This window comes from Ambystoma mexicanum, unplaced genomic scaffold, assembly GCF_040938575.1.
Source record: "Ambystoma mexicanum isolate Mex_15411 unplaced genomic scaffold, UKY_AmexF1_1 Mex_scaf106, whole genome shotgun sequence".
Taxonomy (NCBI): Eukaryota; Metazoa; Chordata; class Amphibia; order Caudata; family Ambystomatidae; genus Ambystoma; species Ambystoma mexicanum.
In genome coordinates this window covers 145,872-170,985 of record NW_027182332.1, presented here as the reverse complement: position 1 = coordinate 170,985, position 25,114 = coordinate 145,872, and the positions used below count along the sequence as shown (strand labels likewise).

At 46.9% G+C, this 25,114-nt stretch overlaps 70 non-coding genes across 70 annotated transcripts; all 70 read right to left on the bottom strand.

Annotated features, from left to right (window-relative positions):
- Positions 1-76: 76 nt before the first annotated feature.
- Positions 77-195, bottom strand: LOC138553344 (5S ribosomal RNA). The gene has a single exon (XR_011297006.1). It is a non-coding gene; the product is annotated as a 5S ribosomal RNA (ribosomal RNA).
- Positions 196-658: 463 nt separating this feature from the next.
- On the bottom strand, positions 659-777 carry LOC138553343 (5S ribosomal RNA). Its single transcript, XR_011297005.1, has one exon. It is a non-coding gene; the product is annotated as a 5S ribosomal RNA (ribosomal RNA).
- A 106-nt stretch (positions 778-883) lies between these two features.
- Positions 884-1,002, bottom strand: LOC138552531 (5S ribosomal RNA). Its single transcript, XR_011296213.1, has one exon. It is a non-coding gene; the product is annotated as a 5S ribosomal RNA (ribosomal RNA).
- A 106-nt stretch (positions 1,003-1,108) lies between these two features.
- On the bottom strand, positions 1,109-1,227 carry LOC138552826 (5S ribosomal RNA). The gene has a single exon (XR_011296504.1). It is a non-coding gene; the product is annotated as a 5S ribosomal RNA (ribosomal RNA).
- Positions 1,228-1,334: 107 nt separating this feature from the next.
- Positions 1,335-1,453, bottom strand: LOC138553342 (5S ribosomal RNA). The gene has a single exon (XR_011297004.1). It is a non-coding gene; the product is annotated as a 5S ribosomal RNA (ribosomal RNA).
- Positions 1,454-1,916: 463 nt separating this feature from the next.
- Positions 1,917-2,035, bottom strand: LOC138553116 (5S ribosomal RNA). Its single transcript, XR_011296792.1, has one exon. It is a non-coding gene; the product is annotated as a 5S ribosomal RNA (ribosomal RNA).
- Positions 2,036-2,141: 106 nt separating this feature from the next.
- On the bottom strand, positions 2,142-2,260 carry LOC138552825 (5S ribosomal RNA). The gene has a single exon (XR_011296503.1). It is a non-coding gene; the product is annotated as a 5S ribosomal RNA (ribosomal RNA).
- A 107-nt stretch (positions 2,261-2,367) lies between these two features.
- On the bottom strand, positions 2,368-2,486 carry LOC138552639 (5S ribosomal RNA). The gene has a single exon (XR_011296319.1). It is a non-coding gene; the product is annotated as a 5S ribosomal RNA (ribosomal RNA).
- A 463-nt stretch (positions 2,487-2,949) lies between these two features.
- LOC138553340 (5S ribosomal RNA) lies at positions 2,950-3,068 on the bottom strand. The gene has a single exon (XR_011297002.1). It is a non-coding gene; the product is annotated as a 5S ribosomal RNA (ribosomal RNA).
- A 106-nt stretch (positions 3,069-3,174) lies between these two features.
- On the bottom strand, positions 3,175-3,293 carry LOC138553338 (5S ribosomal RNA). Its single transcript, XR_011297001.1, has one exon. It is a non-coding gene; the product is annotated as a 5S ribosomal RNA (ribosomal RNA).
- Positions 3,294-3,959: 666 nt separating this feature from the next.
- LOC138553337 (5S ribosomal RNA) lies at positions 3,960-4,078 on the bottom strand. The gene has a single exon (XR_011297000.1). It is a non-coding gene; the product is annotated as a 5S ribosomal RNA (ribosomal RNA).
- A 106-nt stretch (positions 4,079-4,184) lies between these two features.
- On the bottom strand, positions 4,185-4,303 carry LOC138553336 (5S ribosomal RNA). The gene has a single exon (XR_011296999.1). It is a non-coding gene; the product is annotated as a 5S ribosomal RNA (ribosomal RNA).
- Positions 4,304-4,409: 106 nt separating this feature from the next.
- On the bottom strand, positions 4,410-4,528 carry LOC138552965 (5S ribosomal RNA). The gene has a single exon (XR_011296643.1). It is a non-coding gene; the product is annotated as a 5S ribosomal RNA (ribosomal RNA).
- Positions 4,529-5,194: 666 nt separating this feature from the next.
- On the bottom strand, positions 5,195-5,313 carry LOC138553335 (5S ribosomal RNA). Its single transcript, XR_011296998.1, has one exon. It is a non-coding gene; the product is annotated as a 5S ribosomal RNA (ribosomal RNA).
- Positions 5,314-5,419: 106 nt separating this feature from the next.
- Positions 5,420-5,538, bottom strand: LOC138553333 (5S ribosomal RNA). Its single transcript, XR_011296996.1, has one exon. It is a non-coding gene; the product is annotated as a 5S ribosomal RNA (ribosomal RNA).
- A 106-nt stretch (positions 5,539-5,644) lies between these two features.
- LOC138552824 (5S ribosomal RNA) lies at positions 5,645-5,763 on the bottom strand. Its single transcript, XR_011296502.1, has one exon. It is a non-coding gene; the product is annotated as a 5S ribosomal RNA (ribosomal RNA).
- A 107-nt stretch (positions 5,764-5,870) lies between these two features.
- Positions 5,871-5,989, bottom strand: LOC138553332 (5S ribosomal RNA). Its single transcript, XR_011296995.1, has one exon. It is a non-coding gene; the product is annotated as a 5S ribosomal RNA (ribosomal RNA).
- A 463-nt stretch (positions 5,990-6,452) lies between these two features.
- On the bottom strand, positions 6,453-6,571 carry LOC138553331 (5S ribosomal RNA). The gene has a single exon (XR_011296994.1). It is a non-coding gene; the product is annotated as a 5S ribosomal RNA (ribosomal RNA).
- Positions 6,572-6,677: 106 nt separating this feature from the next.
- LOC138552530 (5S ribosomal RNA) lies at positions 6,678-6,796 on the bottom strand. Its single transcript, XR_011296212.1, has one exon. It is a non-coding gene; the product is annotated as a 5S ribosomal RNA (ribosomal RNA).
- A 106-nt stretch (positions 6,797-6,902) lies between these two features.
- LOC138552823 (5S ribosomal RNA) lies at positions 6,903-7,021 on the bottom strand. The gene has a single exon (XR_011296501.1). It is a non-coding gene; the product is annotated as a 5S ribosomal RNA (ribosomal RNA).
- Positions 7,022-7,128: 107 nt separating this feature from the next.
- On the bottom strand, positions 7,129-7,247 carry LOC138553330 (5S ribosomal RNA). The gene has a single exon (XR_011296993.1). It is a non-coding gene; the product is annotated as a 5S ribosomal RNA (ribosomal RNA).
- Positions 7,248-7,710: 463 nt separating this feature from the next.
- Positions 7,711-7,829, bottom strand: LOC138553329 (5S ribosomal RNA). Its single transcript, XR_011296992.1, has one exon. It is a non-coding gene; the product is annotated as a 5S ribosomal RNA (ribosomal RNA).
- Positions 7,830-7,935: 106 nt separating this feature from the next.
- On the bottom strand, positions 7,936-8,054 carry LOC138552528 (5S ribosomal RNA). The gene has a single exon (XR_011296210.1). It is a non-coding gene; the product is annotated as a 5S ribosomal RNA (ribosomal RNA).
- A 106-nt stretch (positions 8,055-8,160) lies between these two features.
- Positions 8,161-8,279, bottom strand: LOC138552821 (5S ribosomal RNA). Its single transcript, XR_011296499.1, has one exon. It is a non-coding gene; the product is annotated as a 5S ribosomal RNA (ribosomal RNA).
- Positions 8,280-8,386: 107 nt separating this feature from the next.
- Positions 8,387-8,505, bottom strand: LOC138551484 (5S ribosomal RNA). The gene has a single exon (XR_011295203.1). It is a non-coding gene; the product is annotated as a 5S ribosomal RNA (ribosomal RNA).
- Positions 8,506-8,968: 463 nt separating this feature from the next.
- LOC138552752 (5S ribosomal RNA) lies at positions 8,969-9,087 on the bottom strand. Its single transcript, XR_011296430.1, has one exon. It is a non-coding gene; the product is annotated as a 5S ribosomal RNA (ribosomal RNA).
- Positions 9,088-9,193: 106 nt separating this feature from the next.
- On the bottom strand, positions 9,194-9,312 carry LOC138553328 (5S ribosomal RNA). The gene has a single exon (XR_011296991.1). It is a non-coding gene; the product is annotated as a 5S ribosomal RNA (ribosomal RNA).
- A 666-nt stretch (positions 9,313-9,978) lies between these two features.
- Positions 9,979-10,097, bottom strand: LOC138552610 (5S ribosomal RNA). The gene has a single exon (XR_011296290.1). It is a non-coding gene; the product is annotated as a 5S ribosomal RNA (ribosomal RNA).
- A 106-nt stretch (positions 10,098-10,203) lies between these two features.
- LOC138553327 (5S ribosomal RNA) lies at positions 10,204-10,322 on the bottom strand. The gene has a single exon (XR_011296990.1). It is a non-coding gene; the product is annotated as a 5S ribosomal RNA (ribosomal RNA).
- Positions 10,323-10,428: 106 nt separating this feature from the next.
- LOC138553326 (5S ribosomal RNA) lies at positions 10,429-10,547 on the bottom strand. The gene has a single exon (XR_011296989.1). It is a non-coding gene; the product is annotated as a 5S ribosomal RNA (ribosomal RNA).
- Positions 10,548-10,654: 107 nt separating this feature from the next.
- On the bottom strand, positions 10,655-10,773 carry LOC138553325 (5S ribosomal RNA). The gene has a single exon (XR_011296988.1). It is a non-coding gene; the product is annotated as a 5S ribosomal RNA (ribosomal RNA).
- A 463-nt stretch (positions 10,774-11,236) lies between these two features.
- On the bottom strand, positions 11,237-11,355 carry LOC138553324 (5S ribosomal RNA). The gene has a single exon (XR_011296987.1). It is a non-coding gene; the product is annotated as a 5S ribosomal RNA (ribosomal RNA).
- Positions 11,356-11,461: 106 nt separating this feature from the next.
- Positions 11,462-11,580, bottom strand: LOC138552527 (5S ribosomal RNA). The gene has a single exon (XR_011296209.1). It is a non-coding gene; the product is annotated as a 5S ribosomal RNA (ribosomal RNA).
- A 106-nt stretch (positions 11,581-11,686) lies between these two features.
- Positions 11,687-11,805, bottom strand: LOC138552820 (5S ribosomal RNA). Its single transcript, XR_011296498.1, has one exon. It is a non-coding gene; the product is annotated as a 5S ribosomal RNA (ribosomal RNA).
- Positions 11,806-11,912: 107 nt separating this feature from the next.
- On the bottom strand, positions 11,913-12,031 carry LOC138553322 (5S ribosomal RNA). Its single transcript, XR_011296985.1, has one exon. It is a non-coding gene; the product is annotated as a 5S ribosomal RNA (ribosomal RNA).
- A 463-nt stretch (positions 12,032-12,494) lies between these two features.
- On the bottom strand, positions 12,495-12,613 carry LOC138553115 (5S ribosomal RNA). Its single transcript, XR_011296791.1, has one exon. It is a non-coding gene; the product is annotated as a 5S ribosomal RNA (ribosomal RNA).
- A 106-nt stretch (positions 12,614-12,719) lies between these two features.
- Positions 12,720-12,838, bottom strand: LOC138552819 (5S ribosomal RNA). The gene has a single exon (XR_011296497.1). It is a non-coding gene; the product is annotated as a 5S ribosomal RNA (ribosomal RNA).
- A 107-nt stretch (positions 12,839-12,945) lies between these two features.
- LOC138553158 (5S ribosomal RNA) lies at positions 12,946-13,064 on the bottom strand. The gene has a single exon (XR_011296834.1). It is a non-coding gene; the product is annotated as a 5S ribosomal RNA (ribosomal RNA).
- A 463-nt stretch (positions 13,065-13,527) lies between these two features.
- LOC138553321 (5S ribosomal RNA) lies at positions 13,528-13,646 on the bottom strand. The gene has a single exon (XR_011296984.1). It is a non-coding gene; the product is annotated as a 5S ribosomal RNA (ribosomal RNA).
- A 106-nt stretch (positions 13,647-13,752) lies between these two features.
- On the bottom strand, positions 13,753-13,871 carry LOC138553320 (5S ribosomal RNA). The gene has a single exon (XR_011296983.1). It is a non-coding gene; the product is annotated as a 5S ribosomal RNA (ribosomal RNA).
- A 666-nt stretch (positions 13,872-14,537) lies between these two features.
- Positions 14,538-14,656, bottom strand: LOC138553319 (5S ribosomal RNA). Its single transcript, XR_011296982.1, has one exon. It is a non-coding gene; the product is annotated as a 5S ribosomal RNA (ribosomal RNA).
- Positions 14,657-14,762: 106 nt separating this feature from the next.
- LOC138553318 (5S ribosomal RNA) lies at positions 14,763-14,881 on the bottom strand. Its single transcript, XR_011296981.1, has one exon. It is a non-coding gene; the product is annotated as a 5S ribosomal RNA (ribosomal RNA).
- Positions 14,882-14,987: 106 nt separating this feature from the next.
- LOC138552818 (5S ribosomal RNA) lies at positions 14,988-15,106 on the bottom strand. The gene has a single exon (XR_011296496.1). It is a non-coding gene; the product is annotated as a 5S ribosomal RNA (ribosomal RNA).
- A 107-nt stretch (positions 15,107-15,213) lies between these two features.
- Positions 15,214-15,332, bottom strand: LOC138553317 (5S ribosomal RNA). The gene has a single exon (XR_011296980.1). It is a non-coding gene; the product is annotated as a 5S ribosomal RNA (ribosomal RNA).
- A 463-nt stretch (positions 15,333-15,795) lies between these two features.
- Positions 15,796-15,914, bottom strand: LOC138553316 (5S ribosomal RNA). Its single transcript, XR_011296979.1, has one exon. It is a non-coding gene; the product is annotated as a 5S ribosomal RNA (ribosomal RNA).
- A 106-nt stretch (positions 15,915-16,020) lies between these two features.
- On the bottom strand, positions 16,021-16,139 carry LOC138552526 (5S ribosomal RNA). The gene has a single exon (XR_011296208.1). It is a non-coding gene; the product is annotated as a 5S ribosomal RNA (ribosomal RNA).
- Positions 16,140-16,245: 106 nt separating this feature from the next.
- Positions 16,246-16,364, bottom strand: LOC138552817 (5S ribosomal RNA). Its single transcript, XR_011296495.1, has one exon. It is a non-coding gene; the product is annotated as a 5S ribosomal RNA (ribosomal RNA).
- Positions 16,365-16,471: 107 nt separating this feature from the next.
- On the bottom strand, positions 16,472-16,590 carry LOC138553315 (5S ribosomal RNA). Its single transcript, XR_011296978.1, has one exon. It is a non-coding gene; the product is annotated as a 5S ribosomal RNA (ribosomal RNA).
- Positions 16,591-17,053: 463 nt separating this feature from the next.
- LOC138553314 (5S ribosomal RNA) lies at positions 17,054-17,172 on the bottom strand. Its single transcript, XR_011296977.1, has one exon. It is a non-coding gene; the product is annotated as a 5S ribosomal RNA (ribosomal RNA).
- A 106-nt stretch (positions 17,173-17,278) lies between these two features.
- On the bottom strand, positions 17,279-17,397 carry LOC138552525 (5S ribosomal RNA). The gene has a single exon (XR_011296207.1). It is a non-coding gene; the product is annotated as a 5S ribosomal RNA (ribosomal RNA).
- A 106-nt stretch (positions 17,398-17,503) lies between these two features.
- On the bottom strand, positions 17,504-17,622 carry LOC138552816 (5S ribosomal RNA). Its single transcript, XR_011296494.1, has one exon. It is a non-coding gene; the product is annotated as a 5S ribosomal RNA (ribosomal RNA).
- Positions 17,623-17,729: 107 nt separating this feature from the next.
- Positions 17,730-17,848, bottom strand: LOC138551370 (5S ribosomal RNA). The gene has a single exon (XR_011295092.1). It is a non-coding gene; the product is annotated as a 5S ribosomal RNA (ribosomal RNA).
- A 463-nt stretch (positions 17,849-18,311) lies between these two features.
- LOC138552751 (5S ribosomal RNA) lies at positions 18,312-18,430 on the bottom strand. The gene has a single exon (XR_011296429.1). It is a non-coding gene; the product is annotated as a 5S ribosomal RNA (ribosomal RNA).
- Positions 18,431-18,536: 106 nt separating this feature from the next.
- LOC138553313 (5S ribosomal RNA) lies at positions 18,537-18,655 on the bottom strand. Its single transcript, XR_011296976.1, has one exon. It is a non-coding gene; the product is annotated as a 5S ribosomal RNA (ribosomal RNA).
- A 666-nt stretch (positions 18,656-19,321) lies between these two features.
- On the bottom strand, positions 19,322-19,440 carry LOC138552608 (5S ribosomal RNA). Its single transcript, XR_011296288.1, has one exon. It is a non-coding gene; the product is annotated as a 5S ribosomal RNA (ribosomal RNA).
- A 106-nt stretch (positions 19,441-19,546) lies between these two features.
- On the bottom strand, positions 19,547-19,665 carry LOC138553311 (5S ribosomal RNA). The gene has a single exon (XR_011296974.1). It is a non-coding gene; the product is annotated as a 5S ribosomal RNA (ribosomal RNA).
- A 106-nt stretch (positions 19,666-19,771) lies between these two features.
- LOC138553310 (5S ribosomal RNA) lies at positions 19,772-19,890 on the bottom strand. The gene has a single exon (XR_011296973.1). It is a non-coding gene; the product is annotated as a 5S ribosomal RNA (ribosomal RNA).
- Positions 19,891-19,997: 107 nt separating this feature from the next.
- LOC138553309 (5S ribosomal RNA) lies at positions 19,998-20,116 on the bottom strand. The gene has a single exon (XR_011296972.1). It is a non-coding gene; the product is annotated as a 5S ribosomal RNA (ribosomal RNA).
- Positions 20,117-20,579: 463 nt separating this feature from the next.
- Positions 20,580-20,698, bottom strand: LOC138553307 (5S ribosomal RNA). Its single transcript, XR_011296971.1, has one exon. It is a non-coding gene; the product is annotated as a 5S ribosomal RNA (ribosomal RNA).
- Positions 20,699-20,804: 106 nt separating this feature from the next.
- On the bottom strand, positions 20,805-20,923 carry LOC138552524 (5S ribosomal RNA). The gene has a single exon (XR_011296206.1). It is a non-coding gene; the product is annotated as a 5S ribosomal RNA (ribosomal RNA).
- A 106-nt stretch (positions 20,924-21,029) lies between these two features.
- On the bottom strand, positions 21,030-21,148 carry LOC138552815 (5S ribosomal RNA). The gene has a single exon (XR_011296493.1). It is a non-coding gene; the product is annotated as a 5S ribosomal RNA (ribosomal RNA).
- Positions 21,149-21,255: 107 nt separating this feature from the next.
- LOC138553306 (5S ribosomal RNA) lies at positions 21,256-21,374 on the bottom strand. Its single transcript, XR_011296970.1, has one exon. It is a non-coding gene; the product is annotated as a 5S ribosomal RNA (ribosomal RNA).
- Positions 21,375-21,837: 463 nt separating this feature from the next.
- LOC138553114 (5S ribosomal RNA) lies at positions 21,838-21,956 on the bottom strand. Its single transcript, XR_011296790.1, has one exon. It is a non-coding gene; the product is annotated as a 5S ribosomal RNA (ribosomal RNA).
- Positions 21,957-22,062: 106 nt separating this feature from the next.
- Positions 22,063-22,181, bottom strand: LOC138552814 (5S ribosomal RNA). The gene has a single exon (XR_011296492.1). It is a non-coding gene; the product is annotated as a 5S ribosomal RNA (ribosomal RNA).
- A 107-nt stretch (positions 22,182-22,288) lies between these two features.
- Positions 22,289-22,407, bottom strand: LOC138552638 (5S ribosomal RNA). The gene has a single exon (XR_011296318.1). It is a non-coding gene; the product is annotated as a 5S ribosomal RNA (ribosomal RNA).
- A 463-nt stretch (positions 22,408-22,870) lies between these two features.
- On the bottom strand, positions 22,871-22,989 carry LOC138553305 (5S ribosomal RNA). The gene has a single exon (XR_011296969.1). It is a non-coding gene; the product is annotated as a 5S ribosomal RNA (ribosomal RNA).
- A 106-nt stretch (positions 22,990-23,095) lies between these two features.
- Positions 23,096-23,214, bottom strand: LOC138553304 (5S ribosomal RNA). The gene has a single exon (XR_011296968.1). It is a non-coding gene; the product is annotated as a 5S ribosomal RNA (ribosomal RNA).
- A 666-nt stretch (positions 23,215-23,880) lies between these two features.
- Positions 23,881-23,999, bottom strand: LOC138553303 (5S ribosomal RNA). The gene has a single exon (XR_011296967.1). It is a non-coding gene; the product is annotated as a 5S ribosomal RNA (ribosomal RNA).
- Positions 24,000-24,665: 666 nt separating this feature from the next.
- LOC138553301 (5S ribosomal RNA) lies at positions 24,666-24,784 on the bottom strand. Its single transcript, XR_011296966.1, has one exon. It is a non-coding gene; the product is annotated as a 5S ribosomal RNA (ribosomal RNA).
- Positions 24,785-24,890: 106 nt separating this feature from the next.
- On the bottom strand, positions 24,891-25,009 carry LOC138553300 (5S ribosomal RNA). Its single transcript, XR_011296965.1, has one exon. It is a non-coding gene; the product is annotated as a 5S ribosomal RNA (ribosomal RNA).
- Between the last annotated feature and the right edge of the window lie 105 nt (positions 25,010-25,114).

Genomic DNA, 25,114 nt, shown 5'->3' with positions numbered 1-25,114 from the left:
ATCTAGTCGGCTAGACCTTGCAGTTTTGAAAGGCAATTGAGAAATGGCTCACTTCCTGAACTTGGAGCAAAAAAAAAGCCTACAGCACCTGGTATTCCCAGGCGGTCTCCCATCCAGGTACTAACTAGGCCCGACACTGCTTAGCTTCCGAGATCAGACGAGATCGGGCGCATTCAGTGTGGTGTGGCCGTAGGCTCTAGAAATGCTAAGAATATTACTCTTATGCATTTGCATTTAGTAAGCTAAGCCATGCAGCCACTTGCAACATGATACCACGCTCATCGCTCGATCAGGCTCGATCAGGCGAGATATATAAGACTGGTGGGCCCATTCAGGACTCCTATGTCTGGTAGGATAACTTTAATCCATCCATCCTGTTTCTGTTGCAGGGAGGTGGAGAGAACAATCAACACAATAACGGCTTTCTTTCATGCCTCTTGAAGGACTCAATATTCTCTGTACTGCATTACATGTGAAAGTCGATTTATTACCCATGAACACACTACCTGTATGCTAATTATATGTAAATAGGTAGCTCCAGCCCTCATAATGCTGTCCAACATTTCCGCTATAAAACGGGATACAATTATTTTGGAAACATACCAAATTTGAAAAGTAATTGAGAAGTTGCGCAATTACTAATCATGGAGCACAAAATAGCCTACAGCACCTGGTATTCCCAGGCGGTCTCCCATCCAGGTACTAACTAGGCCCGACACTGCTTAGCTTCCGAGATCAGACGAGATCGGGCGCATTCAGTGTGGTGTGGCCGTAGGCTCTGGGCCTAGTGAGTTTTGTACTTTTAAGCATCTAGTCGGCTAGACCTTGCAGTTTTGAAAGGCAATTGAGAAATGGCTCACTTCCTGAACTTGGAGCACAAAAAAGCCTACAGCACCTGATATTCCCAGGCGGTCTCCCATCCAGGTACTAACTAGGCCCGACACTGCTTAGCTTCCGAGATCAGACGAGATCGGGCGCATTCAGTGTGGTGTGGCCGTAGGCTCTGGGCCTAGTGAGTTTTGTACTTTTAAGCATCTAGTCGGCTAGACCTTGCAGTTTTGAAAGGCAATTGAGAAATGGCTCACTTCCTGAACTTGGAGCACAAAAAAGCCTACAGCACCTGGTATTCCCATGCGGTCTCCCATCCAGGTACTAACTAGGCCCGACACTGCTTAGCTTCCGAGATCAGACGAGATCAGGCGCATTCAGTGTGGTGTGGCCGTAGGCTCTGGGCCTAGTGAGTTTTGTACTTTTAAGCATCTAGTCGGCTAGACCTTGCAGTTTTGAAAGGCAATTGAGAAATGGCTCACTTCCTGAACTTGGAGCAAAAAAAAAGCCTACAGCACCTGGTATTCCCAGGCGGTCTCCCATCCAGGTACTAACTAGGCCCGACACTGCTTAGCTTCCGAGATCAGACGAGATCGGGCGCATTCAGTGTGGTGTGGCCGTAGGCTCTAGAAATGCTAAGAATATTACTCTTATGCATTTGCATTTAGTAAGCTAAGCCATGCAGCCACTTGCAACATGATACCACGCTCATCGCTCGATCAGGCTCGATCAGGCGAGATATATAAGACTGGTGGGCCCATTCAGGACTCCTATGTCTGGTAGGATAACTTTAATCCATCCATCCTGTTTCTGTTGCAGGGAGGTGGAGAGAACAATCAACACAATAACGGCTTTCTTTCATGCCTCTTGAAGGACTCAATATTCTCTGTACTGCATTACATGTGAAAGTCGATTTATTACCCATGAACACACTACCTGTATGCTAATTATATGTAAATAGGTAGCTCCAGCCCTCATAATGTTGTCCAACATTTCCGCTATAAAACGGGATAAAATTATTTTGGAAACATACCAAATTTGAAAAGTAATTGAGAAGTTGTGCAATTACTAATCATGGAGCACAAAATAGCCTACAGCACCTGGTATTGCCAGGCGGTCTCCCATCCAGGTACTAACTAGGCCCGACACTGCTTAGCTTCCGAGATCAGACGAGATCGGGCGCATTCAGTGTGGTGTGGCCGTAGGCTCTGGGCCTAGTGAGTTTTGTACTTTTAAGCATCTAGTCGGCTAGACCTTGCAGTTTTGAAAGGCAATTGAGAAATGGCTCACTTCCTGAACTTGGAGCACAAAAAAGCCTACAGCACCTGGTATTCCCATGCGGTCTCCCATCCAGGTACTAACTAGGCCCGACACTGCTTAGCTTCCGAGATCAGACGAGATCAGGCGCATTCAGTGTGGTGTGGCCGTAGGCTCTGGGCCTAGTGAGTTTTGTACTTTTAAGCATATAGTCGGCTAGACCTTGCAGTTTTGAAAGGCAATTGAGAAATGGCTCACTTCCTGAACTTGGAGCAAAAAAAAAGCCTACAGCACCTGGTATTCCCAGGCGGTCTCCCATCCAGGTACTAACTAGGCCCGACACTGCTTAGCTTCCGAGATCAGACGAGATCAGGCGCATTCAGTGTGGTGTGGCCGTAGGCTCTAGAAATGCTAAGAATATTACTCTTATGCATTTGCATTTAGTAAGCTAAGCCATGCAGCCACTTGCAACATGATACCACGCTCATCGCTCGATCAGGCTCGATCAGGCGAGATATATAAGACTGGTGGGCCCATTCAGGACTCCTATGTCTGGTAGGATAACTTTAATCCATCCATCCTGTTTCTGTTGCAGGGAGGTGGAGAGAACAATCAACACAATAACGGCTTTCTTTCATGCCTCTTGAAGGACTCAATATTCTCTGTACTGCATTACATGTGAAAGTCGATTTATTACCCATGAACACACTACCTGTATGCTAATTATATGTAAATAGGTAGCTCCAGCCCTCATAATGTTGTCCAACATTTCCGCTATAAAACGGGATACAATTATTTTGGAAACATACCAAATTTGAAAAGTAATTGAGAAGTTGTGCAATTACTAATCATGGAGCACAAAATAGCCTACAGCACCTGGTATTCCCAGGCGGTCTCCCATCCAGGTACTAACTAGGCCCGACACTGCTTAGCTTCCGAGATCAGACGAGATCGGGCGCATTCAGTGTGGTGTGGCCGTAGGCTCTGGGCCTAGTGAGTTTTGTACTTTTAAGCATCTAGTCGGCTAGACCTTGCAGTTTTGAAAGGCAATTGAGAAATGGCTCACTTCCTGAACTTGGAGCACAAAAAAGCCTACAGCACCTGGTATTCCCAGGCGGTCTCCCATCCAGGTACTAACTAGGCCCGACACTGCTTAGCTTCCGAGATCAGACGAGATCGGGCGCATTCAGTGTGGTGTGGCCGTAGGCTCTGGTCCTAGTGAGTTTTGTACTTTTAAGCATCTAGTCGGCTAGACCTTGCAGTTTTGAAAGGCAATTGAGAAATGGCTCACTTCCTGAACTTGGAGCACAAAAAAGCCTACAGCACCTGGTATTCCCAGGCGGTCTCCCATCCAGGTACTAACTAGGCCCGACACTGCTTAGTGTGGTGTGGCCGTAGGCTCTAGAAATGCTAAGAATATTACTCTTATGCATTTGCATTTAGTAAGCTAAGCCATGCAGCCACTTGCAACATGATACCACGCTCATCGCTCGATCAGCGCTCGATCAGGCTCGATCAGGCGAGATATATAAGACTGGTGGGCCCATTCAGAACTCCTATGTCTGGTAGGATAACTTTAATCCATCCATCCTGTTTCTGTTGCAGGGAGGTGGAGAGAACAATCAACACAATAACGGCTTTCTTTCATGCCTCTTGAAGGACTCAATATTCTCTGTACTGCATTACATGTGAAAGTCGATTTATTACCCATGAACACACTACCTGTATGCTAATTATATGTAAATAGGTAGCTCCAGCCCTCATAATGCTGTCCAACATTTCCGCTATAAAACGGGATACAATTATTTTGGAAACATACCAAATTTGAAAAGTAATTGAGAAGTTGCGCAATTACTAATCATGGAGCACAAAATAGCCTACAGCACCTGGTATTCCCAGGCGGTCTCCCATCCAGGTACTAACTAGGCCCGACACTGCTTAGCTTCCGAGATCAGACGAGATCGGGCGCATTCAGTGTGGTGTGGCCGTAGGCTCTGGGCCTAGTGAGTTTTGTACTTTTAAGCATCTAGTCGGCTAGACCTTGCAGTTTTGAAAGGCAATTGAGAAATGGCTCACTTCCTGAACTTGGAGCACAAAAAAGCCTACAGCACCTGGTATTCCCAGGCGGTCTCCCATCCAGGTACTAACTAGGCCCGACACTGCTTAGCTTCCGAGATCAGACGAGATCGGGCGCATTCAGTGTGGTGTGGCCGTAGGCTCTGGGCCTAGTGAGTTTTGTACTTTTAAGCATCTAGTCGGCTAGACCTTGCAGTTTTGAAAGGCAATTGAGAAATGGCTCACTTCCTGAACTTGGAGCACAAAAAAGCCTACAGCACCTGGTATTCCCAGGCGGTCTCCCATCCAGGTACTAACTAGGCCCGACACTGCTTAGCTTCCAAGATCAGACGAGATCGGGCGCATTCAGTGTGGTGTGGCCGTAGGCTCTGGTCCTAGTGAGTTTTGTACTTTTAAGCATCTAGTCGGCTAGACCTTGCAGTTTTGAAAGGCAATTGAGAAATGGCTCACTTCCTGAACTTGGAGCACAAAAAAGCCTACAGCACCTGGTATTCCCAGGCGGTCTCCCATCCAGGTACTAACTAGGCCCGACACTGCTTAGTGTGGTGTGGCCGTAGGCTCTAGAAATGCTAAGAATATTACTCTTATGCATTTGCATTTAGTAAGCTAAGCCATGCAGCCACTTGCAACATGATACCACGCTCATCGCTCGATCAGCGCTCGATCAGGCTCGATCAGGCGAGATATATAAGACTGGTGGGCCCATTCAGGACTCCTATGTCTGGTAGGATAACTTTAATCCATCCATCCTGTTTCTGTTGCAGGGAGGTGGAGAGAACAATCAACACAATAACGGCTTTCTTTCATGCCTCTTGAAGGACTCAATATTCTCTGTACTGCATTACATGTGAAAGTCGATTTATTACCCATGAACACACTACCTGTATGCTAATTATATGTAAATAGGTAGCTCCAGCCCTCATAATGCTGTCCAACATTTCCGCTATAAAACGGGATACAATTATTTTGGAAACATACCAAATTTGAAAAGTAATTGAGAAGTTGCGCAATTACTAATCATGGAGCACAAAATAGCCTACAGCACCTGGTATTCCCAGGCGGTCTCCCATCCAGGTACTAACTAGGCCCGACACTGCTTAGCTTCCGAGATCAGACGAGATCGGGCGCATTCAGTGTGGTGTGGCCGTAGGCTCTGGGCCTAGTGAGTTTTGTACTTTTAAGCATCTAGTCGGCTAGACCTTGCAGTTTTGAAAGGCAATTGAGAAATGGCTCACTTCCTGAACTTGGAGCACAAAAAAGCCTACAGCACCTGGTATTCCCAGGCGGTCTCCCATCCAGGTACTAACTAGGCCCGACACTGCTTAGCTTCCGAGATCAGACGAGATCGGGCGCATTCAGTGTGGTGTGGCCGTAGGCTCTGGGCCTAGTGAGTTTTGTACTTTTAAGCATCTAGTCGGCTAGACCTTGCAGTTTTGAAAGGCAATTGAGAAATGGCTCACTTCCTGAACTTGGAGCACAAAAAAGCCTACAGCACCTGGTATTCCCATGCGGTCTCCCATCCAGGTACTAACTAGGCCCGACACTGCTTAGCTTCCGAGATCAGACGAGATCAGGCGCATTCAGTGTGGTGTGGCCGTAGGCTCTGGGCCTAGTGAGTTTTGTACTTTTAAGCATCTAGTCGGCTAGACCTTGCAGTTTTGAAAGGCAATTGAGAAATGGCTCACTTCCTGAACTTGGAGCAAAAAAAAAGCCTACAGCACCTGGTATTCCCAGGCGGTCTCCCATCCAGGTACTAACTAGGCCCGACACTGCTTAGCTTCCGAGATCAGACGAGATCGGGCGCATTCAGTGTGGTGTGGCCGTAGGCTCTAGAAATGCTAAGAATATTACTCTTATGCATTTGCATTTAGTAAGCTAAGCCATGCAGCCACTTGCAACATGATACCACGCTCATCGCTCGATCAGGCTCGATCAGGCGAGATATATAAGACTGGTGGGCCCATTCAGGACTCCTATGTCTGGTAGGATAACTTTAATCCATCCATCCTGTTTCTGTTGCAGGGAGGTGGAGAGAACAATCAACACAATAACGGCTTTCTTTCATGCCTCTTGAAGGACTCAATATTCTCTGTACTGCATTACATGTGAAAGTCGATTTATTACCCATGAACACACTACCTGTATGCTAATTATATGTAAATAGGTAGCTCCAGCCCTCATAATGCTGTCCAACATTTCCGCTATAAAACGGGATACAATTATTTTGGAAACATACCAAATTTGAAAAGTAATTGAGAAGTTGCGCAATTACTAATCATGGAGCACAAAATAGCCTACAGCACCTGGTATTCCCAGGCGGTCTCCCATCCAGGTACTAACTAGGCCCGACACTGCTTAGCTTCCGAGATCAGACGAGATCGGGCGCATTCAGTGTGGTGTGGCCGTAGGCTCTGGGCCTAGTGAGTTTTGTACTTTTAAGCATCTAGTCGGCTAGACCTTGCAGTTTTGAAAGGCAATTGAGAAATGGCTCACTTCCTGAACTTGGAGCACAAAAAAGCCTACAGCACCTGATATTCCCAGGCGGTCTCCCATCCAGGTACTAACTAGGCCCGACACTGCTTAGCTTCCGAGATCAGACGAGATCGGGCGCATTCAGTGTGGTGTGGCCGTAGGCTCTGGGCCTAGTGAGTTTTGTACTTTTAAGCATCTAGTCGGCTAGACCTTGCAGTTTTGAAAGGCAATTGAGAAATGGCTCACTTCCTGAACTTGGAGCACAAAAAAGCCTACAGCACCTGGTATTCCCATGCGGTCTCCCATCCAGGTACTAACTAGGCCCGACACTGCTTAGCTTCCGAGATCAGACGAGATCAGGCGCATTCAGTGTGGTGTGGCCGTAGGCTCTGGGCCTAGTGAGTTTTGTACTTTTAAGCATCTAGTCGGCTAGACCTTGCAGTTTTGAAAGGCAATTGAGAAATGGCTCACTTCCTGAACTTGGAGCAAAAAAAAAGCCTACAGCACCTGGTATTCCCAGGCGGTCTCCCATCCAGGTACTAACTAGGCCCGACACTGCTTAGCTTCCGAGATCAGACGAGATCGGGCGCATTCAGTGTGGTGTGGCCGTAGGCTCTAGAAATGCTAAGAATATTACTCTTATGCATTTGCATTTAGTAAGCTAAGCCATGCAGCCACTTGCAACATGATACCACGCTCATCGCTCGATCAGGCTCGATCAGGCGAGATATATAAGACTGGTGGGCCCATTCAGGACTCCTATGTCTGGTAGGATAACTTTAATCCATCCATCCTGTTTCTGTTGCAGGGAGGTGGAGAGAACAATCAACACAATAACGGCTTTCTTTCATGCCTCTTGAAGGACTCAATATTCTCTGTACTGCATTACATGTGAAAGTCGATTTATTACCCATGAACACACTACCTGTATGCTAATTATATGTAAATAGGTAGCTCCAGCCCTCATAATGCTGTCCAACATTTCCGCTATAAAACGGGATACAATTATTTTGGAAACATACCAAATTTGAAAAGTAATTGAGAAGTTGCGCAATTACTAATCATGGAGCACAAAATAGCCTACAGCACCTGGTATTCCCAGGCGGTCTCCCATCCAGGTACTAACTAGGCCCGACACTGCTTAGCTTCCGAGATCAGACGAGATCGGGCGCATTCAGTGTGGTGTGGCCGTAGGCTCTGGGCCTAGTGAGTTTTGTACTTTTAAGCATCTAGTCGGCTAGACCTTGCAGTTTTGAAAGGCAATTGAGAAATGGCTCACTTCCTGAACTTGGAGCACAAAAAAGCCTACAGCACCTGATATTCCCAGGCGGTCTCCCATCCAGGTACTAACTAGGCCCGACACTGCTTAGCTTCCGAGATCAGACGAGATCGGGCGCATTCAGTGTGGTGTGGCCGTAGGCTCTGGGCCTAGTGAGTTTTGTACTTTTAAGCATCTAGTCGGCTAGACCTTGCAGTTTTGAAAGGCAATTGAGAAATGGCTCACTTCCTGAACTTGGAGCACAAAAAAGCCTACAGCACCTGGTATTCCCATGCGGTCTCCCATCCAGGTACTAACTAGGCCCGACACTGCTTAGCTTCCGAGATCAGACGAGATCAGGCGCATTCAGTGTGGTGTGGCCGTAGGCTCTGGGCCTAGTGAGTTTTGTACTTTTAAGCATCTAGTCGGCTAGACCTTGCAGTTTTGAAAGGCAATTGAGAAATGGCTCACTTCCTGAACTTGGAGCAAAAAAAAAGCCTACAGCACCTGGTATTCCCAGGCGGTCTCCCATCCAGGTACTAACTAGGCCCAACACTGCTTAGCTTCCGAGATCAGACGAGATCGGGCGCATTCAGTGTGGTGTGGCCGTAGGCTCTAGAAATGCTAAGAATATTACTCTTATGCATTTGCATTTAGTAAGCTAAGCCATGCAGCCACTTGCAACATGATACCACGCTCATCGCTCGATCAGGCTCGATCAGGCGAGATATATAAGACTGGTGGGCCCATTCAGGACTCCTATGTCTGGTAGGATAACTTTAATCCATCCATCCTGTTTCTGTTGCAGGGAGGTGGAGAGAACAATCAACACAATAACGGCTTTCTTTCATGCCTCTTGAAGGACTCAATATTCTCTGTACTGCATTACATGTGAAAGTCGATTTATTACCCATGAACACACTACCTGTATGCTAATTATATGTAAATAGGTAGCTCCAGCCCTCATAATGTTGTCCAACATTTCCGCTATAAAACGGGATACAATTATTTTGGAAACATACCAAATTTGAAAAGTAATTGAGAAGTTGTGCAATTACTAATCATGGAGCACAAAATAGCCTACAGCACCTGGTATTCCCAGGCGGTCTCCCATCCAGGTACTAACTAGGCCCGACACTGCTTAGCTTCCGAGATCAGACGAGATCGGGCGCATTCAGTGTGGTGTGGCCGTAGGTTCTGGGCCTAGTGAGTTTTGTACTTTTAAGCATCTAGTCGGCTAGACCTTGCAGTTTTGAAAGGCAATTGAGAAATGGCTCACTTCCTGAACTTGGAGCACAAAAAAGCCTACAGCACCTGGTATTCCCAGGCGGTCTCCCATCCAGGTACTAACTAGGCCCGACACTGCTTAGCTTCCGAGATCAGACGAGATCGGGCGCATTCAGTGTGGTGTGGCCGTAGGCTCTGGTCCTAGTGAGTTTTGTACTTTTAAGCATCTAGTCGGCTAGACCTTGCAGTTTTGAAAGGCAATTGAGAAATGGCTCACTTCCTGAACTTGGAGCACAAAAAAGCCTACAGCACCTGGTATTCCCAGGCGGTCTCCCATCCAGGTACTAACTAGGCCCGACACTGCTTAGTGTGGTGTGGCCGTAGGCTCTAGAAATGCTAAGAATATTACTCTTATGCATTTGCATTTAGTAAGCTAAGCCATGCAGCCACTTGCAACATGATACCACGCTCATCGCTCGATCAGCGCTCGATCAGGCTCGATCAGGCGAGATATATAAGACTGGTGGGCCCATTCAGGACTCCTATGTCTGGTAGGATAACTTTAATCCATCCATCCTGTTTCTGTTGCAGGGAGGTGGAGAGAACAATCAACACAATAACGGCTTTCTTTCATGCCTCTTGAAGGACTCAATATTCTCTGTACTGCATTACATGTGAAAGTCGATTTATTACCCATGAACACACTACCTGTATGCTAATTATATGTAAATAGGTAGCTCCAGCCCTCATAATGCTGTCCAACATTTCCGCTATAAAACGGGATACAATTATTTTGGAAACATACCAAATTTGAAAAGTAATTGAGAAGTTGCGCAATTACTAATCATGGAGCACAAAATAGCCTACAGCACCTGGTATTCCCAGGCGGTCTCCCATCCAGGTACTAACTAGGCCCGACACTGCTTAGCTTCCGAGATCATACGAGATCGGGCGCATTCAGTGTGGTGTGGCCGTAGGCTCTGGGCCTAGTGAGTTTTGTACTTTTAAGCATCTAGTCGGCTAGACCTTGCAGTTTTGAAAGGCAATTGAGAAATGGCTCACTTCCTGAACTTGGAGCACAAAAAAGCCTACAGCACCTGGTATTCCCAGGCGGTCTCCCATCCAGGTACTAACTAGGCCCGACACTGCTTAGCTTCCGAGATCAGACGAGATCGGGCGCATTCAGTGTGGTGTGGCCGTAGGCTCTGGGCCTAGTGAGTTTTGTACTTTTAAGCATCTAGTCGGCTAGACCTTGCAGTTTTGAAAGGCAATTGAGAAATGGCTCACTTCCTGAACTTGGAGCACAAAAAAGCCTACAGCACCTGGTATTCCCAGGCGGTCTCCCATCCAGGTACTAACTAGGCCCGACACTGCTTAGCTTCCGAGATCAGACGAGATCGGGCGCATTCAGTGTGGTGTGGCCGTAGGCTCTGGGCCTAGTGAGTTTTGTACTTTTAAGCATCTAGTCGGCTAGACCTTGCAGTTTTGAAAGGCAATTGAGAAATGGCTCACTTCCTGAACTTGGAGCAAAAAAAAAGCCTACAGCACCTGGTATTCCCAGGCGGTCTCCCATCCAGGTACTAACTAGGCCCGACACTGCTTAGCTTCCGAGATCAGACGAGATCGGGCGCATTCAGTGTGGTGTGGCCGTAGGCTCTAGAAATGCTAAGAATATTACTCTTATGCATTTGCATTTAGTAAGCTAAGCCATGCAGCCACTTGCAACATGATACCACGCTCATCGCTCGATCAGGCTCGATCAGGCGAGATATATAAGACTGGTGGGCCCATTCAGGACTCCTATGTCTGGTAGGATAACTTTAATCCATCCATCCTGTTTCTGTTGCAGGGAGGTGGAGAGAACAATCAACACAATAACGGCTTTCTTTCATGCCTCTTGAAGGACTCAATATTCTCTGTACTGCATTACATGTGAAAGTCGATTTATTACCCATGAACACACTACCTGTATGCTAATTATATGTAAATAGGTAGCTCCAGCCCTCATAATGCTGTCCAACATTTCCGCTATAAAACGGGATACAATTATTTTGGAAACATACCAAATTTGAAAAGTAATTGAGAAGTTGCGCAATTACTAATCATGGAGCACAAAATAGCCTACAGCACCTGGTATTCCCAGGCGGTCTCCCATCCAGGTACTAACTAGGCCCGACACTGCTTAGCTTCCGAGATCAGACGAGATCGGGCGCATTCAGTGTGGTGTGGCCGTAGGCTCTGGGCCTAGTGAGTTTTGTACTTTTAAGCATCTAGTCGGCTAGACCTTGCAGTTTTGAAAGGCAATTGAGAAATGGCTCACTTCCTGAACTTGGAGCACAAAAAAGCCTACAGCACCTGATATTCCCAGGCGGTCTCCCATCCAGGTACTAACTAGGCCCGACACTGCTTAGCTTCCGAGATCAGACGAGATCGGGCGCATTCAGTGTGGTGTGGCCGTAGGCTCTGGGCCTAGTGAGTTTTGTACTTTTAAGCATCTAGTCGGCTAGACCTTGCAGTTTTGAAAGGCAATTGAGAAATGGCTCACTTCCTGAACTTGGAGCACAAAAAAGCCTACAGCACCTGGTATTCCCATGCGGTCTCCCATCCAGGTACTAACTAGGCCCGACACTGCTTAGCTTCCGAGATCAGACGAGATCAGGCGCATTCAGTGTGGTGTGGCCGTAGGCTCTGGGCCTAGTGAGTTTTGTACTTTTAAGCATCTAGTCGGCTAGACCTTGCAGTTTTGAAAGGCAATTGAGAAATGGCTCACTTCCTGAACTTGGAGCAAAAAAAAAGCCTACAGCACCTGGTATTCCCAGGCGGTCTCCCATCCAGGTACTAACTAGGCCCGACACTGCTTAGCTTCCGAGATCAGACGAGATCGGGCGCATTCAGTGTGGTGTGGCCGTAGGCTCTAGAAATGCTAAGAATATTACTCTTATGCATTTGCATTTAGTAAGCTAAGCCATGCAGCCACTTGCAACATGATACCACGCTCATCGCTCGATCAGGCTCGATCAGGCGAGATATATAAGACTGGTGGGCCCATTCAGGACTCCTATGTCTGGTAGGATAACTTTAATCCATCCATCCTGTTTCTGTTGCAGGGAGGTGGAGAGAACAATCAACACAATAACGGCTTTCTTTCATGCCTCTTGAAGGACTCAATATTCTCTGTACTGCATTACATGTGAAAGTCGATTTATTACCCATGAACACACTACCTGTATGCTAATTATATGTAAATAGGTAGCTCCAGCCCTCATAATGTTGTCCAACATTTCCGCTATAAAACGGGATAAAATTATTTTGGAAACATACCAAATTTGAAAAGTAATTGAGAAGTTGTGCAATTACTAATCATGGAGCACAAAATAGCCTACAGCACCTGGTATTGCCAGGCGGTCTCCCATCCAGGTACTAACTAGGCCCGACACTGCTTAGCTTCCGAGATCAGACGAGATCGGGCGCATTCAGTGTGGTGTGGCCGTAGGCTCTGGGCCTAGTGAGTTTTGTACTTTTAAGCATCTAGTCGGCTAGACCTTGCAGTTTTGAAAGGCAATTGAGAAATGGCTCACTTCCTGAACTTGGAGCACAAAAAAGCCTACAGCACCTGGTATTCCCATGCGGTCTCCCATCCAGGTACTAACTAGGCCCGACACTGCTTAGCTTCCGAGATCAGACGAGATCAGGCGCATTCAGTGTGGTGTGGCCGTAGGCTCTGGGCCTAGTGAGTTTTGTACTTTTAAGCATATAGTCGGCTAGACCTTGCAGTTTTGAAAGGCAATTGAGAAATGGCTCACTTCCTGAACTTGGAGCAAAAAAAAAGCCTACAGCACCTGGTATTCCCAGGCGGTCTCCCATCCAGGTACTAACTAGGACCGACACTGCTTAGCTTCCGAGATCAGACGAGATCAGGCGCATTCAGTGTGGTGTGGCCGTAGGCTCTAGAAATGCTAAGAATATTACTCTTATGCATTTGCATTTAGTAAGCTAAGCCATGCAGCCACTTGCAACATGATACCACGCTCATCGCTCGATCAGGCTCGATCAGGCGAGATATATAAGACTGGTGGGCCCATTCAGGACTCCTATGTCTGGTAGGATAACTTTAATCCATCCATCCTGTTTCTGTTGCAGGGAGGTGGAGAGAACAATCAACACAATAACGGCTTTCTTTCATGCCTCTTGAAGGACTCAATATTCTCTGTACTGCATTACATGTGAAAGTCGATTTATTACCCATGAACACACTACCTGTATGCTAATTATATGTAAATAGGTAGCTCCAGCCCTCATAATGTTGTCCAACATTTCCGCTATAAAACGGGATACAATTATTTTGGAAACATACCAAATTTGAAAAGTAATTGAGAAGTTGTGCAATTACTAATCATGGAGCACAAAATAGCCTACAGCACCTGGTATTCCCAGGCGGTCTCCCATCCAGGTACTAACTAGGCCCGACACTGCTTAGCTTCCGAGATCAGACGAGATCGGGCGCATTCAGTGTGGTGTGGCCGTAGGCTCTGGGCCTAGTGAGTTTTGTACTTTTAAGCATCTAGTCGGCTAGACCTTGCAGTTTTGAAAGGCAATTGAGAAATGGCTCACTTCCTGAACTTGGAGCACAAAAAAGCCTACAGCACCTGGTATTCCCAGGCGGTCTCCCATCCAGGTACTAACTAGGCCCGACACTGCTTAGCTTCCGAGATCAGACGAGATCGGGCGCATTCAGTGTGGTGTGGCCGTAGGCTCTGGTCCTAGTGAGTTTTGTACTTTTAAGCATCTAGTCGGCTAGACCTTGCAGTTTTGAAAGGCAATTGAGAAATGGCTCACTTCCTGAACTTGGAGCACAAAAAAGCCTACAGCACCTGGTATTCCCAGGCGGTCTCCCATCCAGGTACTAACTAGGCCCGACACTGCTTAGTGTGGTGTGGCCGTAGGCTCTAGAAATGCTAAGAATATTACTCTTATGCATTTGCATTTAGTAAGCTAAGCCATGCAGCCACTTGCAACATGATACCACGCTCATCGCTCGATCAGCGCTCGATCAGGCTCGATCAGGCGAGATATATAAGACTGGTGGGCCCATTCAGAACTCCTATGTCTGGTAGGATAACTTTAATCCATCCATCCTGTTTCTGTTGCAGGGAGGTGGAGAGAACAATCAACACAATAACGGCTTTCTTTCATGCCTCTTGAAGGACTCAATATTCTCTGTACTGCATTACATGTGAAAGTCGATTTATTACCCATGAACACACTACCTGTATGCTAATTATATGTAAATAGGTAGCTCCAGCCCTCATAATGCTGTCCAACATTTCCGCTATAAAACGGGATACAATTATTTTGGAAACATACCAAATTTGAAAAGTAATTGAGAAGTTGCGCAATTACTAATCATGGAGCACAAAATAGCCTACAGCACCTGGTATTCCCAGGCGGTCTCCCATCCAGGTACTAACTAGGCCCGACACTGCTTAGCTTCCGAGATCAGACGAGATCGGGCGCATTCAGTGTGGTGTGGCCGTAGGCTCTGGGCCTAGTGAGTTTTGTACTTTTAAGCATCTAGTCGGCTAGACCTTGCAGTTTTGAAAGGCAATTGAGAAATGGCTCACTTCCTGAACTTGGAGCACAAAAAAGCCTACAGCACCTGGTATTCCCAGGCGGTCTCCCATCCAGGTACTAACTAGGCCCGACACTGCTTAGCTTCCGAGATCAGACGAGATCGGGCGCATTCAGTGTGGTGTGGCCGTAGGCTCTGGGCCTAGTGAGTTTTGTACTTTTAAGCATCTAGTCGGCTAGACCTTGCAGTTTTGAAAGGCAATTGAGAAATGGCTCACTTCCTGAACTTGGAGCACAAAAAAGCCTACAGCACCTGGTATTCCCATGCGGTCTCCCATCCAGGTACTAACTAGGCCCGACACTGCTTAGCTTCCGAGATCAGACGAGATCAGGCGCATTCAGTGTGGTGTGGCCGTAGGCTCTGGGCCTAGTGAGTTTTGTACTTTTAAGCATCTAGTCGGCTAGACCTTGCAGTTTTGAAAGGCAATTGAGAAATGGCTCACTTCCTGAACTTGGAGCAAAAAAAAAGCCTACAGCACCTGGTATTCCCAGGCGGTCTCCCATCCAGGTACTAACTAGGCCCGACACTGCTTAGCTTCCGAGATCAGACGAGATCGGGCGCATTCAGTGTGGTGTGGCCGTAGGCTCTAGAAATGCTAAGAATATTACTCTTATGCATTTGCATTTAGTAAGCTAAGCCATGCAGCCACTTGCAACATGATACCACGCTCATCGCTCGATCAGGCTCGATCAGGCGAGATATATAAGACTGGTGGGCCCATTCAGGACTCCTATGTCTGGTAGGATAACTTTAATCCATCCATCCTGTTTCTGTTGCAGGGAGGTGGAGAGAACAATCAACACAATAACGGCTTTCTTTCATGCCTCTTGAAGGACTCAATATTCTCTGTACTGCATTACATGTGAAAGTCGATTTATTACCCATGAACACACTACCTGTATGCTAATTATATGTAAATAGGTAGCTCCAGCCCTCATAATGCTGTCCAACATTTCCGCTATAAAACGGGATACAATTATTTTGGAAACATACCAAATTTGAAAAGTAATTGAGAAGTTGCGCAATTACTAATCATGGAGCACAAAATAGCCTACAGCACCTGGTATTCCCAGGCGGTCTCCCATCCAGGTACTAACTAGGCCCGACACTGCTTAGCTTCCGAGATCAGACGAGATCGGGCGCATTCAGTGTGGTGTGGCCGTAGGCTCTGGGCCTAGTGAGTTTTGTACTTTTAAGCATCTAGTCGGCTAGACCTTGCAGTTTTGAAAGGCAATTGAGAAATGGCTCACTTCCTGAACTTGGAGCACAAAAAAGCCTACAGCACCTGATATTCCCAGGCGGTCTCCCATCCAGGTACTAACTAGGCCCGACACTGCTTAGCTTCCGAGATCAGACGAGATCGGGCGCATTCAGTGTGGTGTGGCCGTAGGCTCTGGGCCTAGTGAGTTTTGTACTTTTAAGCATCTAGTCGGCTAGACCTTGCAGTTTTGAAAGGCAATTGAGAAATGGCTCACTTCCTGAACTTGGAGCACAAAAAAGCCTACAGCACCTGGTATTCCCATGCGGTCTCCCATCCAGGTACTAACTAGGCCCGACACTGCTTAGCTTCCGAGATCAGACGAGATCAGGCGCATTCAGTGTGGTGTGGCCGTAGGCTCTGGGCCTAGTGAGTTTTGTACTTTTAAGCATCTAGTCGGCTAGACCTTGCAGTTTTGAAAGGCAATTGAGAAATGGCTCACTTCCTGAACTTGGAGCAAAAAAAAAGCCTACAGCACCTGGTATTCCCAGGCGGTCTCCCATCCAGGTACTAACTAGGCCCGACACTGCTTAGCTTCCGAGATCAGACGAGATCGGGCGCATTCAGTGTGGTGTGGCCGTAGGCTCTAGAAATGCTAAGAATATTACTCTTATGCATTTGCATTTAGTAAGCTAAGCCATGCAGCCACTTGCAACATGATACCACGCTCATCGCTCGATCAGGCTCGATCAGGCGAGATATATAAGACTGGTGGGCCCATTCAGGACTCCTATGTCTGGTAGGATAACTTTAATCCATCCATCCTGTTTCTGTTGCAGGGAGGTGGAGAGAACAATCAACACAATAACGGCTTTCTTTCATGCCTCTTGAAGGACTCAATATTCTCTGTACTGCATTACATGTGAAAGTCGATTTATTACCCATGAACACACTACCTGTATGCTAATTATATGTAAATAGGTAGCTCCAGCCCTCATAATGCTGTCCAACATTTCCGCTATAAAACGGGATACAATTATTTTGGAAACATACCAAATTTGAAAAGTAATTGAGAAGTTGCGCAATTACTAATCATGGAGCACAAAATAGCCTACAGCACCTGGTATTCCCAGGCGGTCTCCCATCCAGGTACTAACTAGGCCCGACACTGCTTAGCTTCCGAGATCAGACGAGATCGGGCGCATTCAGTGTGGTGTGGCCGTAGGCTCTGGGCCTAGTGAGTTTTGTACTTTTAAGCATCTAGTCGGCTAGACCTTGCAGTTTTGAAAGGCAATTGAGAAATGGCTCACTTCCTGAACTTGGAGCACAAAAAAGCCTACAGCACCTGATATTCCCAGGCGGTCTCCCATCCAGGTACTAACTAGGCCCGACACTGCTTAGCTTCCGAGATCAGACGAGATCGGGCGCATTCAGTGTGGTGTGGCCGTAGGCTCTGGGCCTAGTGAGTTTTGTACTTTTAAGCATCTAGTCGGCTAGACCTTGCAGTTTTGAAAGGCAATTGAGAAATGGCTCACTTCCTGAACTTGGAGCACAAAAAAGCCTACAGCACCTGGTATTCCCATGCGGTCTCCCATCCAGGTACTAACTAGGCCCGACACTGCTTAGCTTCCGAGATCAGACGAGATCAGGCGCATTCAGTGTGGTGTGGCCGTAGGCTCTGGGCCTAGTGAGTTTTGTACTTTTAAGCATCTAGTCGGCTAGACCTTGCAGTTTTGAAAGGCAATTGAGAAATGGCTCACTTCCTGAACTTGGAGCAAAAAAAAAGCCTACAGCACCTGGTATTCCCAGGCGGTCTCCCATCCAGGTACTAACTAGGCCCAACACTGCTTAGCTTCCGAGATCAGACGAGATCGGGCGCATTCAGTGTGGTGTGGCCGTAGGCTCTAGAAATGCTAAGAATATTACTCTTATGCATTTGCATTTAGTAAGCTAAGCCATGCAGCCACTTGCAACATGATACCACGCTCATCGCTCGATCAGGCTCGATCAGGCGAGATATATAAGACTGGTGGGCCCATTCAGGACTCCTATGTCTGGTAGGATAACTTTAATCCATCCATCCTGTTTCTGTTGCAGGGAGGTGGAGAGAACAATCAACACAATAACGGCTTTCTTTCATGCCTCTTGAAGGACTCAATATTCTCTGTACTGCATTACATGTGAAAGTCGATTTATTACCCATGAACACACTACCTGTATGCTAATTATATGTAAATAGGTAGCTCCAGCCCTCATAATGTTGTCCAACATTTCCGCTATAAAACGGGATACAATTATTTTGGAAACATACCAAATTTGAAAAGTAATTGAGAAGTTGTGCAATTACTAATCATGGAGCACAAAATAGCCTACAGCACCTGGTATTCCCAGGCGGTCTCCCATCCAGGTACTAACTAGGCCCGACACTGCTTAGCTTCCGAGATCAGACGAGATCGGGCGCATTCAGTGTGGTGTGGCCGTAGGTTCTGGGCCTAGTGAGTTTTGTACTTTTAAGCATCTAGTCGGCTAGACCTTGCAGTTTTGAAAGGCAATTGAGAAATGGCTCACTTCCTGAACTTGGAGCACAAAAAAGCCTACAGCACCTGGTATTCCCAGGCGGTCTCCCATCCAGGTACTAACTAGGCCCGACACTGCTTAGCTTCCGAGATCAGACGAGATCGGGCGCATTCAGTGTGGTGTGGCCGTAGGCTCTGGTCCTAGTGAGTTTTGTACTTTTAAGCATCTAGTCGGCTAGACCTTGCAGTTTTGAAAGGCAATTGAGAAATGGCTCACTTCCTGAACTTGGAGCACAAAAAAGCCTACAGCACCTGGTATTCCCAGGCGGTCTCCCATCCAGGTACTAACTAGGCCCGACACTGCTTAGTGTGGTGTGGCCGTAGGCTCTAGAAATGCTAAGAATATTACTCTTATGCATTTGCATTTAGTAAGCTAAGCCATGCAGCCACTTGCAACATGATACCACGCTCATCGCTCGATCAGCGCTCGATCAGGCTCGATCAGGCGAGATATATAAGACTGGTGGGCCCATTCAGGACTCCTATGTCTGGTAGGATAACTTTAATCCATCCATCCTGTTTCTGTTGCAGGGAGGTGGAGAGAACAATCAACACAATAACGGCTTTCTTTCATGCCTCTTGAAGGACTCAATATTCTCTGTACTGCATTACATGTGAAAGTCGATTTATTACCCATGAACACACTACCTGTATGCTAATTATATGTAAATAGGTAGCTCCAGCCCTCATAATGCTGTCCAACATTTCCGCTATAAAACGGGATACAATTATTTTGGAAACATACCAAATTTGAAAAGTAATTGAGAAGTTGCGCAATTACTAATCATGGAGCACAAAATAGCCTACAGCACCTGGTATTCCCAGGCGGTCTCCCATCCAGGTACTAACTAGGCCCGACACTGCTTAGCTTCCGAGATCATACGAGATCGGGCGCATTCAGTGTGGTGTGGCCGTAGGCTCTGGGCCTAGTGAGTTTTGTACTTTTAAGCATCTAGTCGGCTAGACCTTGCAGTTTTGAAAGGCAATTGAGAAATGGCTCACTTCCTGAACTTGGAGCACAAAAAAGCCTACAGCACCTGGTATTCCCAGGCGGTCTCCCATCCAGGTACTAACTAGGCCCGACACTGCTTAGCTTCCGAGATCAGACGAGATCGGGCGCATTCAGTGTGGTGTGGCCGTAGGCTCTGGGCCTAGTGAGTTTTGTACTTTTAAGCATCTAGTCGGCTAGACCTTGCAGTTTTGAAAGGCAATTGAGAAATGGCTCACTTCCTGAACTTGGAGCACAAAAAAGCCTACAGCACCTGGTATTCCCAGGCGGTCTCCCATCCAGGTACTAACTAGGCCCGACACTGCTTAGCTTCCGAGATCAGACGAGATCGGGCGCATTCAGTGTGGTGTGGCCGTAGGCTCTGGGCCTAGTGAGTTTTGTACTTTTAAGCATCTAGTCGGCTAGACCTTGCAGTTTTGAAAGGCAATTGAGAAATGGCTCACTTCCTGAACTTGGAGCAAAAAAAAAGCCTACAGCACCTGGTATTCCCAGGCGGTCTCCCATCCAGGTACTAACTAGGCCCGACACTGCTTAGCTTCCGAGATCAGACGAGATCGGGCGCATTCAGTGTGGTGTGGCCGTAGGCTCTAGAAATGCTAAGAATATTACTCTTATGCATTTGCATTTAGTAAGCTAAGCCATGCAGCCACTTGCAACATGATACCACGCTCATCGCTCGATCAGGCTCGATCAGGCGAGATATATAAGACTGGTGGGCCCATTCAGGACTCCTATGTCTGGTAGGATAACTTTAATCCATCCATCCTGTTTCTGTTGCAGGGAGGTGGAGAGAACAATCAACACAATAACGGCTTTCTTTCATGCCTCTTGAAGGACTCAATATTCTCTGTACTGCATTACATGTGAAAGTCGATTTATTACCCATGAACACACTACCTGTATGCTAATTATATGTAAATAGGTAGCTCCAGCCCTCATAATGCTGTCCAACATTTCCGCTATAAAACGGGATACAATTATTTTGGAAACATACCAAATTTGAAAAGTAATTGAGAAGTTGCGCAATTACTAATCATGGAGCACAAAATAGCCTACAGCACCTGGTATTCCCAGGCGGTCTCCCATCCAGGTACTAACTAGGCCCGACACTGCTTAGCTTCCGAGATCAGACGAGATCGGGCGCATTCAGTGTGGTGTGGCCGTAGGCTCTGGGCCTAGTGAGTTTTGTACTTTTAAGCATCTAGTCGGCTAGACCTTGCAGTTTTGAAAGGCAATTGAGAAATGGCTCACTTCCTGAACTTGGAGCACAAAAAAGCCTACAGCACCTGATATTCCCAGGCGGTCTCCCATCCAGGTACTAACTAGGCCCGACACTGCTTAGCTTCCGAGATCAGACGAGATCGGGCGCATTCAGTGTGGTGTGGCCGTAGGCTCTGGGCCTAGTGAGTTTTGTACTTTTAAGCATCTAGTCGGCTAGACCTTGCAGTTTTGAAAGGCAATTGAGAAATGGCTCACTTCCTGAACTTGGAGCACAAAAAAGCCTACAGCACCTGGTATTCCCATGCGGTCTCCCATCCAGGTACTAACTAGGCCCGACACTGCTTAGCTTCCGAGATCAGACGAGATCAGGCGCATTCAGTGTGGTGTGGCCGTAGGCTCTGGGCCTAGTGAGTTTTGTACTTTTAAGCATCTAGTCGGGTAGACCTTGCAGTTTTGAAAGGCAATTGAGAAATGGCTCACTTCCTGAACTTGGAGCAAAAAAAAAGCCTACAGCACCTGGTATTCCCAGGCGGTCTCCCATCCAGGTACTAACTAGGCCCGACACTGCTTAGCTTCCGAGATCAGACGAGATCGGGCGCATTCAGTGTGGTGTGGCCGTAGGCTCTAGAAATGCTAAGAATATTACTCTTATGCATTTGCATTTAGTAAGCTAAGCCATGCAGCCACTTGCAACATGATACCACGCTCATCGCTCGATCAGGCTCGATCAGGCGAGATATATAAGACTGGTGGGCCCATTCAGGACTCCTATGTCTGGTAGGATAACTTTAATCCATCCATCCTGTTTCTGTTGCAGGGAGGTGGAGAGAACAATCAACACAATAACGGCTTTCTTTCATGCCTCTTGAAGGACTCAATATTCTCTGTACTGCATTACATGTGAAAGTCGATTTATTACCCATGAACACACTACCTGTATGCTAATTATATGTAAATAGGTAGCTCCAGCCCTCATAATGTTGTCCAACATTTCCGCTATAAAACGGGATAAAATTATTTTGGAAACATACCAAATTTGAAAAGTAATTGAGAAGTTGTGCAATTACTAATCATGGAGCACAAAATAGCCTACAGCACCTGGTATTGCCAGGCGGTCTCCCATCCAGGTACTAACTAGGCCCGACACTGCTTAGCTTCCGAGATCAGACGAGATCGGGCGCATTCAGTGTGGTGTGGCCGTAGGCTCTGGGCCTAGTGAGTTTTGTACTTTTAAGCATCTAGTCGGCTAGACCTTGCAGTTTTGAAAGGCAATTGAGAAATGGCTCACTTCCTGAACTTGGAGCACAAAAAAGCCTACAGCACCTGGTATTCCCATGCGGTCTCCCATCCAGGTACTAACTAGGCCCGACACTGCTTAGCTTCCGAGATCAGACGAGATCAGGCGCATTCAGTGTGGTGTGGCCGTAGGCTCTGGGCCTAGTGAGTTTTGTACTTTTAAGCATATAGTCGGCTAGACCTTGCAGTTTTGAAAGGCAATTGAGAAATGGCTCACTTCCTGAACTTGGAGCAAAAAAAAAGCCTACAGCACCTGGTATTCCCAGGCGGTCTCCCATCCAGGTACTAACTAGGCCCGACACTGCTTAGCTTCCGAGATCAGACGAGATCAGGCGCATTCAGTGTGGTGTGGCCGTAGGCTCTAGAAATGCTAAGAATATTACTCTTATGCATTTGCATTTAGTAAGCTAAGCCATGCAGCCACTTGCAACATGATACCACGCTCATCGCTCGATCAGGCTCGATCAGGCGAGATATATAAGACTGGTGGGCCCATTCAGGACTCCTATGTCTGGTAGGATAACTTTAATCCATCCATCCTGTTTCTGTTGCAGGGAGGTGGAGAGAACAATCAACACAATAACGGCTTTCTTTCATGCCTCTTGAAGGACTCAATATTCTCTGTACTGCATTACATGTGAAAGTCGATTTATTACCCATGAACACACTACCTGTATGCTAATTATATGTAAATAGGTAGCTCCAGCCCTCATAATGTTGTCCAACATTTCCGCTATAAAACGGGATACAATTATTTTGGAAACATACCAAATTTGAAAAGTAATTGAGAAGTTGTGCAATTACTAATCATGGAGCACAAAATAGCCTACAGCACCTGGTATTCCCAGGCGGTCTCCCATCCAGGTACTAACTAGGCCCGACACTGCTTAGCTTCCGAGATCAGACGAGATCGGGCGCATTCAGTGTGGTGTGGCCGTAGGCTCTGGGCCTAGTGAGTTTTGTACTTTTAAGCATCTAGTCGGCTAGACCTTGCAGTTTTGAAAGGCAATTGAGAAATGGCTCACTTCCTGAACTTGGAGCACAAAAAAGCCTACAGCACCTGGTATTCCCAGGCGGTCTCCCATCCAGGTACTAACTAGGCCCGACACTGCTTAGCTTCCGAGATCAGACGAGATCGGGCGCATTCAGTGTGGTGTGGCCGTAGGCTCTGGTCCTAGTGAGTTTTGTACTTTTAAGCATCTAGTCGGCTAGACCTTGCAGTTTTGAAAGGCAATTGAGAAATGGCTCACTTCCTGAACTTGGAGCACAAAAAAGCCTACAGCACCTGGTATTCCCAGGCGGTCTCCCATCCAGGTACTAACTAGGCCCGACACTGCTTAGTGTGGTGTGGCCGTAGGCTCTAGAAATGCTAAGAATATTACTCTTATGCATTTGCATTTAGTAAGCTAAGCCATGCAGCCACTTGCAACATGATACCACGCTCATCGCTCGATCAGCGCTCGATCAGGCTCGATCAGGCGAGATATATAAGACTGGTGGGCCCATTCAGAACTCCTATGTCTGGTAGGATAACTTTAATCCATCCATCCTGTTTCTGTTGCAGGGAGGTGGAGAGAACAATCAACACAATAACGGCTTTCTTTCATGCCTCTTGAAGGACTCAATATTCTCTGTACTGCATTACATGTGAAAGTCGATTTATTACCCATGAACACACTACCTGTATGCTAATTATATGTAAATAGGTAGCTCCAGCCCTCATAATGCTGTCCAACATTTCCGCTATAAAACGGGATACAATTATTTTGGAAACATACCAAATTTGAAAAGTAATTGAGAAGTTGCGCAATTACTAATCATGGAGCACAAAATAGCCTACAGCACCTGGTATTCCCAGGCGGTCTCCCATCCAGGTACTAACTAGGCCCGACACTGCTTAGCTTCCGAGATCAGACGAGATCGGGCGCATTCAGTGTGGTGTGGCCGTAGGCTCTGGGCCTAGTGAGTTTTGTACTTTTAAGCATCTAGTCGGCTAGACCTTGCAGTTTTGAAAGGCAATTGAGAAATGGCTCACTTCCTGAACTTGGAGCACAAAAAAGCCTACAGCACCTGGTATTCCCAGGCGGTCTCCCATCCAGGTACTAACTAGGCCCGACACTGCTTAGTGTGGTGTGGCCGTAGGCTCTAGAAATGCTAAGAATATTACTCTTATGCATTTGCATTTAGTAAGCTAAGCCATGCAGCCACTTGCAACATGATACCACGCTCATCGCTCGATCAGCGCTCGATCAGGCTCGATCAGGCGAGATATATAAGACTGGTGGGCCCATTCAGGACTCCTATGTCTGGTAGGATAACTTTAATCCATCCATCCTGTTTCTGTTGCAGGGAGGTGGAGAGAACAATCAACACAATAACGGCTTTCTTTCATGCCTCTTGAAGGACTCAATATTCTCTGTACTGCATTACATGTGAAAGTCGATTTATTACCCATGAACACACTACCTGTATGCTAATTATATGTAAATAGGTAGCTCCAGCCCTCATAATGCTGTCCAACATTTCCGCTATAAAACGGGATACAATTATTTTGGAAACATACCAAATTTGAAAAGTAATTGAGAAGTTGCGCAATTACTAATCATGGAGCACAAAATAGCCTACAGCACCTGGTATTCCCAGGCGGTCTCCCATCCAGGTACTAACTAGGCCCGACACTGCTTAGCTTCCGAGATCAGACGAGATCGGGCGCATTCAGTGTGGTGTGGCCGTAGGCTCTGGGCCTAGTGAGTTTTGTACTTTTAAGCATCTAGTCGGCTAGACCTTGCAGTTTTGAAAGGCAATTGAGAAATGGCTCACTTCCTGAACTTGGAGCACAAAAAAGCCTACAGCACCTGGTATTCCCAGGCGGTCTCCCATCCAGGTACTAACTAGGCCCGACACTGCTTAGCTTCCGAGATCAGACGAGATCGGGCGCATTCAGTGTGGTGTGGCCGTAGGCTCTGGGCCTAGTGAGTTTTGTACTTTTAAGCATCTAGTCGGCTAGACCTTGCAGTTTTGAAAGGCAATTGAGAAATGGCTCACTTCCTGAACTTGGAGCACAAAA